Source organism: Pleuronectes platessa, chromosome 8 (genome assembly GCF_947347685.1).
Source record: "Pleuronectes platessa chromosome 8, fPlePla1.1, whole genome shotgun sequence".
Taxonomy (NCBI): Eukaryota; Metazoa; Chordata; class Actinopteri; order Pleuronectiformes; family Pleuronectidae; genus Pleuronectes; species Pleuronectes platessa.
Window position 1 is genome coordinate 8,628,288 of NC_070633.1, and position 7,447 is coordinate 8,635,734.

Genomic DNA, 7,447 nt, shown 5'->3' on the forward strand with positions numbered 1-7,447 from the left:
AGTGATTGTTATGACTTGAGGCGCCATTCATGTGACTTTTCCCAGTCGAGAACACATTTTTACGATTATTCTGACACCATATGAACGCACATCTGTTTGAATGGATTACTGGAAAATATTTAGTGATTTCAATAACAGAGCTTGAAGGCCCCCTGCTTAGACTTCAATACAAATAAAGCAATTTAAACATCGCATAGACTGATTTTGTTTGTGAAAGTTATACATATTGAAGAGTAACACTAATCTTTGTAATGAATACATGTTGCTTTTGAAGTCAGACAAGAGTAATGATCACCTCACTATGGACAGAGCGGTTTTAGTTGAGTCATGACCAGAGTCGCTCGGCTGCCGTCACAGTGGACAAACGGAGTGCTGCTGCTGGATTGCACATCTCCAGATTAGAGGGCTGGAGTCCACCTGCATTTACAATAACCTCCTACATTCCTCCTTGCAGGAGAAACAACAGATATACTGACAAGTGCTTATTGTAACAGGTTGTGAGTTTCCACTACACCATCTTAGTTCTCTGTTTTTAATGTGAGTTTTAAACCCTGACCCCCCCCCCCCCCCCCTCTCTCTCTGTCCCATTCTGTCTCTCTCTCGTCCAGGGGTGTCATATGTCCCCTGAAGACTCACTGGCACCAATGACAGGTTTCCTGGCCCCGGCCTCACTCTCTTGGATGAAGTCAGGTCATCGAGCCTCCGGCCGTGTTACCTCAGCCACCTTTTCCTCTTTTGAAATGTAGTGATCTGTGTCACTTTGGATTTGACATCATCTGCAGACACCGAGCCAACGCAGGGACAGGTGAAGTCTGCCCTGCAGTGCTGCTCGTCACTGTTGACACTTTACTCCGCTCTAAATTTGCCTCTTCAGTACCCCACCACCAGCCTCAGATTCCCCCTAACCCCATTCCACTACCACAACCCCCCATGAACACGCACACACACACACATGCCCCTGCCTGTGTGTGTGTGTAAATCAGTGTGTCAGCTCAACCAGAGCAGGGAGCGTCCGACAACGAAGCCATGACTGGCAGCCACAGAGTCACACAGCAGTTTTGCTTCTAGCTTTTGGATCGTTCCCGTTGGATCAGTACATTTGCCGCCGGTGTTGTTGTATGTGATCCTGCTGGGAAAAGAGCGGACAGGTAAGGAAGGGGAGGGTTTGGGTTTAAAGATATCCACAGCTGGTAAGAAGCACTGTCTTAAAAAGTGTAGCCCTGCAGGCCTCTGTCACGTGGCTGCATCTGCACTCGAACTTTATCAACTCAATACAGTTGCACCGTGAAGGAGTCGGTGGGATCCACTTCACTCATCAGCACTTATCAAGAGGTCAGTGCTTATAGCTCTGTGGTGCTCAAGGATTTTATTGGTAAAGAATCAGATTGGTAAAGAATTCAGTTGGTCAAGGGCCGAGATCCCTGATTCTGAATCTGTTATCGATACTGCAGCCAGTGCTGGATGACTCGGCTGTCAGAACGAGGAAGACATCTTAGATGAGTCTGGAGTCAAATCTATCTATCTATCTATCTATCTATCTATCTATCTATCTATCTATCTATCTATGCCTCCATACATGTGTGCGAACTGTACAAATGCGGATTGAATTGTGTGTGTCTGTGTGTGTGTCTGTGTGTGTGTGTACTGTCCACATCAGAGCTGCAAACTGTTGCTGCATTGGATGGAAAATCTGTTACATCCGTTTGGTGGTTTAAAGGGTGTAAGTGAAAAGAAGTGTGTCAGTTCTATCCTGCAGTGTGCGCCTGTCTGACCCAGTGTTCAGCCGCTGAGCTCTGTGGTTGGTGGACAGAGGGATCAGGTGACCTGGTCCGGGCTAAATCGGTCGTTCGAGCAGACAAGTTGAGGAGGTGGGAGAATTGGAGAGGCGGAGGGTTAAGAGGTTTTTGAGAATGATGCAAGTGAGAAAACGGACTTACGTCTCAGTGTACGTTAGGAATCAACTTCAGTCCCATTACAGCGGCAATCAACCTTGTTAAAGTGTAACTTCACCTCCAACTCTAAGCCAAACTTCACCCTTTGAATAATTTTGAAAACAAGGCAGGGGGCAGTTGCTGGGGAGAGGGAGCTGGGGGGTGGAGAGAGAGTGTCAGTGGCGTCATCAGGCCATAGACACAGATTTGCAGGGCTTCTCTTCCAGAGGGCTCTTCAGAAGTGGAGGACTTTTCATCTTCAGAATTGCTCAAGTGTTGGACCATGGTGGTGCCGAGCCTTTGTCTCCAGAACCTGGAGCTCTCACTCTCATGGCAATGCAAGCGCATGAGAGGATGGGATCAGAGTGGTAACAAAGTAAAAGTTAGTTGAAGTGCAGCAAAAGTTTGCATAGGTTATAAGGCTATGTTATTACCATGATTAGTTTTGTATCCATAACAAATGAAGGGCCACATCCCTACCAGTAATGTTCTTTCCTCGGGGGTATACAGTGTCCTCTCTCCTTTAATCCCCTTTTCCACTGGTCAAACAATCCAATATCACCCACTGACATCTGGCTTCTGTCTGTAATATGACTGGATTCAACCAACATTCAGTCGCAGGTCAAATGACTGTGCAGTAGAAACAGGTTTTGAATGGCTCCGATCAGCAGTGATGAATTTAGGAGGAGCCAGTTTTGGGGTACGTTTGTTACATCGACCATGATGCACTGGGGGTGGGAATAGAAAATTCCTCTAATGGCAATGGGAAAGGAGTTGATTGCCTTTTTTGGTCGGTTTACCCACATTTAGAAACCTGCTCATTATGTTGTAAAAGAGGTATCAGAGAACGTGTGTTGAGGTCAATACCAAAGCTAACGCCACCAGAATGGAGTAAAACAAGACCACAGTTGGTTTATAACCATCATTTCTTCAGTCTGATAATGAACCTGCTTCATCAGAGGACTCTCACTTGAAGATAAATGTCACGATGACATTTCTTCAGTCTGATAATGAACCTGCTTCATCAGAGGACTCTCACTTGAAGATAAATGTCACGATGACGAGACTTAGCGAAATCCTTTTATTACTTTAATAGGAAAAGTGAAATTAAAGCTACCATCAAACTAAATTTCATATCAATGATTTTAACACACACGTGCAGAATCTCTTTTAAGTGATAGTGCAGAAATAAATCTGAATCCCACAATGGGATCTCTGCAGTGATGACGTCACCTCCTCGTCAATCAAATAATAAACAGTTACTTGGGTTTTGTATTAAGCTTTTCTTTCAGTGAGGTTCATGTTCTACCCATAACTAGTAGTATACTAAAGTAGTACCACTATTAAAGTAGACTATAGTCATCTCCAGAAAACGGAAATAATTTATTAATAACCAAAGAAAATTAAGTGATGATTTGCATAATTCTGCTCTTTCTATAATAAAAAAAACACACTCTATGCTTCCCAAAACTACTATGACCTTAACCAGACAACCATCCACAACTGACCACAACGTCTTCCATTTGGTGTCTCGGTGATAAAGAGTTTTATCTGAAAAGAACATTTATGTAAATGTTGGAAAAAGGAGAGATTGGCTTCCCTACCAAATTGTTTTTGTCATCCAGCTTCCCTGTGATGTATGCGTTTGTATGGGGAGTGTGCTTAGCTCACACACCAGCAAAGTGTCACACTCAGCATCTGTGTGTGTGAATCGTCTTGTCCTTTTGACTCTTGTTTGGCCTACAAGCCAAAGTCCACTCCAGTGTCTGATCTTACTGCTCCACACAGTTGAATGTCAATCACAGGAGAGCCCACAGCTTATGTAATGCTTGCTTGCCAGTAGATTTAAACACGTCCAGCTCTGCTGCCAGAATGTGCCACTGATGCGCTATATATGTCCCCAGCTCAGACCTGCTGGGGGTTCGAAGGCGTCACAGTGTTGCATGCAGGGCTGGAATTACACAGTGGGGGGTTTGTTTAAATTTAACAAGGTGGATTGTGGGTAGGTGTACAAGAAGGTAGGTGGCTCGATCCCAGGCCTTGGGGCAGATATTGAACCCCAAAACTGCCTCTGACGTCTGTGCTGACAGTGTTTGAATTGTGTAATAGAAAAACATGCTGTATATAGAAATGTTGTATAAATGTGTGTGTGGGGGTGAATGTGACTTGTACTTGTTGGAACTTTGAGTGGTGGTGTCTAAAACGCCAAACAGTTTTCTGGATTGACAAACAACAGTGTGTGTAACGGGTTGAAATCACTCAACTGCTCAAGCAATTGAGTGATTTCCATTTTTGTAACTTGATCTATATATTTAAATGACGATTAGACAGTGATAAATATTGATAAATAACGTGTGCAACATAGAAACAACAGCACAGGGATGCTCCCACTTCAGAACTAGACCTGAAATGAGTCCAGTTAAATATAGATTATATTTTACAGTAACAAAGCAGCTACTGTAACAACCAGGCTCCCAGGATACCCTGCAGGTGGGTACGTTCAGAGTTATTTGTGGTGTAGTTAACTGGCATTATGATCCAGAAGCAGCCTGAACTTGAGGTCACTAGTGTTGTTTATTGGGTGCAGTGAACCCAGTTTGGTCGGCACAGTAGGGCCTGGACTGATTCATTACTATAACTATTTAACATCACTGGTCTTTACCTCCACCAAGGAGGTTGTGTTTTCAGATCCCAGGAGTACGCAAAAAAAACATTTTCTTGACATTTTGGAATTTCCAGCTCGATACAGTTAAAAAAAAATTAAATAACGATTAAACAATTGTGTTATCCTGTTAATTTAATATTGTGTATTTACGTTACAGACGGGCAGGACTGATAACTTTTGCTGCCTGGTTCTTCGTCTTATTATTAGCCATAGTAACGATCCGCTAGCTTTATGATAACCTACCAGATAGCGAATGTGGCTAATCGGCTAATTGCTAATAGTTAAAGAGCAAACATTTACGTTTGCCGCCAACCAAGTTAATGTTTATAATAACTGTTTGATAAGTCAATGTTTTTGCAAAGGGAGCTTTACTGAACTTTGTTGCCCTACTCGACTTCTTCTCCAGCACTTTGTCACATTGTTTACTTATCAACATCCTTAGTCTTTCGCTGGTCGTTTAGCGTGTATGCAATATACTTCCAAATGGAAACTTGGTCGAGAAGACCATTCAGCAGCAGCACATGTAAATGTAAATGTACCTTTATGCTGGCGTCACCATCTAAACTAACATTACCAGTGGTACAAAAGCACACATTTTCTAAATATATTCAATCATGTGTGGCTTTGCTCAAAACTATAGAGCTTTTGTGTCATGTGTACATGTGTACGAGTGTGTGTGTCTGTGTGTGTGTGTGTGTGTGTGTGCGTGTGTGTGTGTGTGTGTGTGTGTGGCTGTGTGGCATACCCATCTTTATCCTTACTAACACTTCCTGTATGTCTCTACCCATCCACTGTATTGCTTGCCAGGTACCAGATTAGTTGCACTCTGTGAATACCGTTATAAATCCTCTGGTTAAGTCACACAGGGACAATTGATATGAGGGGTTCAGCAGCAGCATCAGCTGTTGTTGTATCAACAATGAGCTTCAAACCAAACCAAAGTACACACACACACACACACACACACACACACACACACACACACTTGTCAGCAGCGATTATCTGAGGGGAAAACTGGATGAACACATGGATGATGTATATGTTGCAGCTATTTTTACTTAAGCTGCGACCCAGTCATTTAGTGATTGTTAGTACGAGTGCTATACATCCTTCCATAGACAGATGGAGAGACTCCAGAAAACTCAGGAAAGAGACGTATGGAGTGAATGGGAATTTTACCCCATTCTGCTTGTCTGTATTTGTCTTGTTAATGGAGACACTGAGATTTGTCTCTGGTGTGAGAGTCGGTGCTATGCTCAGGAGGCAGGAGGGTTTAATTTAGCCTGGAAACCTGAACCTCGACCTCCTCTGTCAGCTCCTTCTCTGGGCCCAGAACCGGGCACCTCAGGGCTGTAAAACCATGAAAGTCTCCATTCACTGGAGGCCACTTAGTACCCTGGCACATAGGAAGTGATGCATTTATTGCCTTAGCTGTGAAAGAGCTTATAGGAACACCCACTATGCAACAGTCTCATCGGAGGGATCCTCAGGAATTTAGATCTGAATGGTTTAGATTGACACAGCTGTTGCATACTGTGTGTGCCTGCTTGCGTGCAGCCATTACTCATGTTGCAGGGACCTTAAGCTGTTAATACAGTCACATTATGGGGGATTGTCTCCCTTATGGGGACAAAAAGCAAATCATCCTAATGTAAATTACATTTTAAAGTGAAAACATGTTTTAGGTTAAGGTCAGAAGTCAAATGAGGAGCAGAACAAGCAGGGACAGGGAGTTGATGAGGTTCAGTTTCTGTCACATGTTGCAACGTCAGACATGACAAATATACGACAGAACATATGTGATGATACATGCACCAGCTCTGTTGCACAAGGTTAAATGGAACATGCCTTGACTTCATTTCCATACATTTTTGGATTCTTCACTCCAGTTCACACACTGTTTACTTCCCACCACAGACTATTGTTTGTGTCCTGAACCAACTTTACAACACCTACTTTATGTTACTTTTATTTGTATTCATTTTGTTGTCTTTGTATGTCCATGTTAAAATGAATCTTTATTTTCAGCTTGTTGTAAATATTTGGATTAAGTGTATAACGTTTATGAAAGAATCACTTCAACTTTCTGGTTCCCCTCTGGAGAACATGTTGCCATGTGTTTACTATAAGAAAGAAGGGAATAACAGACAGTATCATTTTCTTAGACTTTGGCTGTTCAGCCACATTTAAGAAGGAACAGACTGGTGACAGCAGCCACAACTGTACTATTTGTATTTTTTCATAAAGAACTCTACCCTAAATAAAGAAGCTATAACATTTAATTAAAACATTCTATTAAAGGTGTATCACATTTTGAAAAATCTATTGAAATTCAATCGACAGCAAGCAACAATAACAACAACAGCTTATTCATTCTGTAATTTTCTATTGGGGCGACTCAAGGAACAAGCATTCCTCTCAGGTCAGAGACCATCATCGTTGATCAGCCCATTGCCCTCTCCACTTGTGGTTAAACCAATGGCTGCAGACAACGGGAGAGAATCTTCTGTGTTCTTTGGATCACCTCTGTCCTAGAGAGCAAACTGGTTATCTGCTAGTTATCAGTTTAAACAGACAGGGGCAGATTGTATTTACCATTAACTCCTGTCTGACTGCAGATCATACGTCCATTTACTTTATCATTGTTTTACTTCTGTCCCTTAATGCATACTTCCCCATTCAGAGAACTTAAATGACTGTCCCAGATTATCTATCATGTTTGATAAAGTGGGACAACTAAAATATATATATTTATATGCGTTTCCAACTATGGCTTCTGATTGACACTTACCTCTCTCTGTGACATCACCCCATGAAGTCATTCACATATAACTGTAAATCTAACTTTACA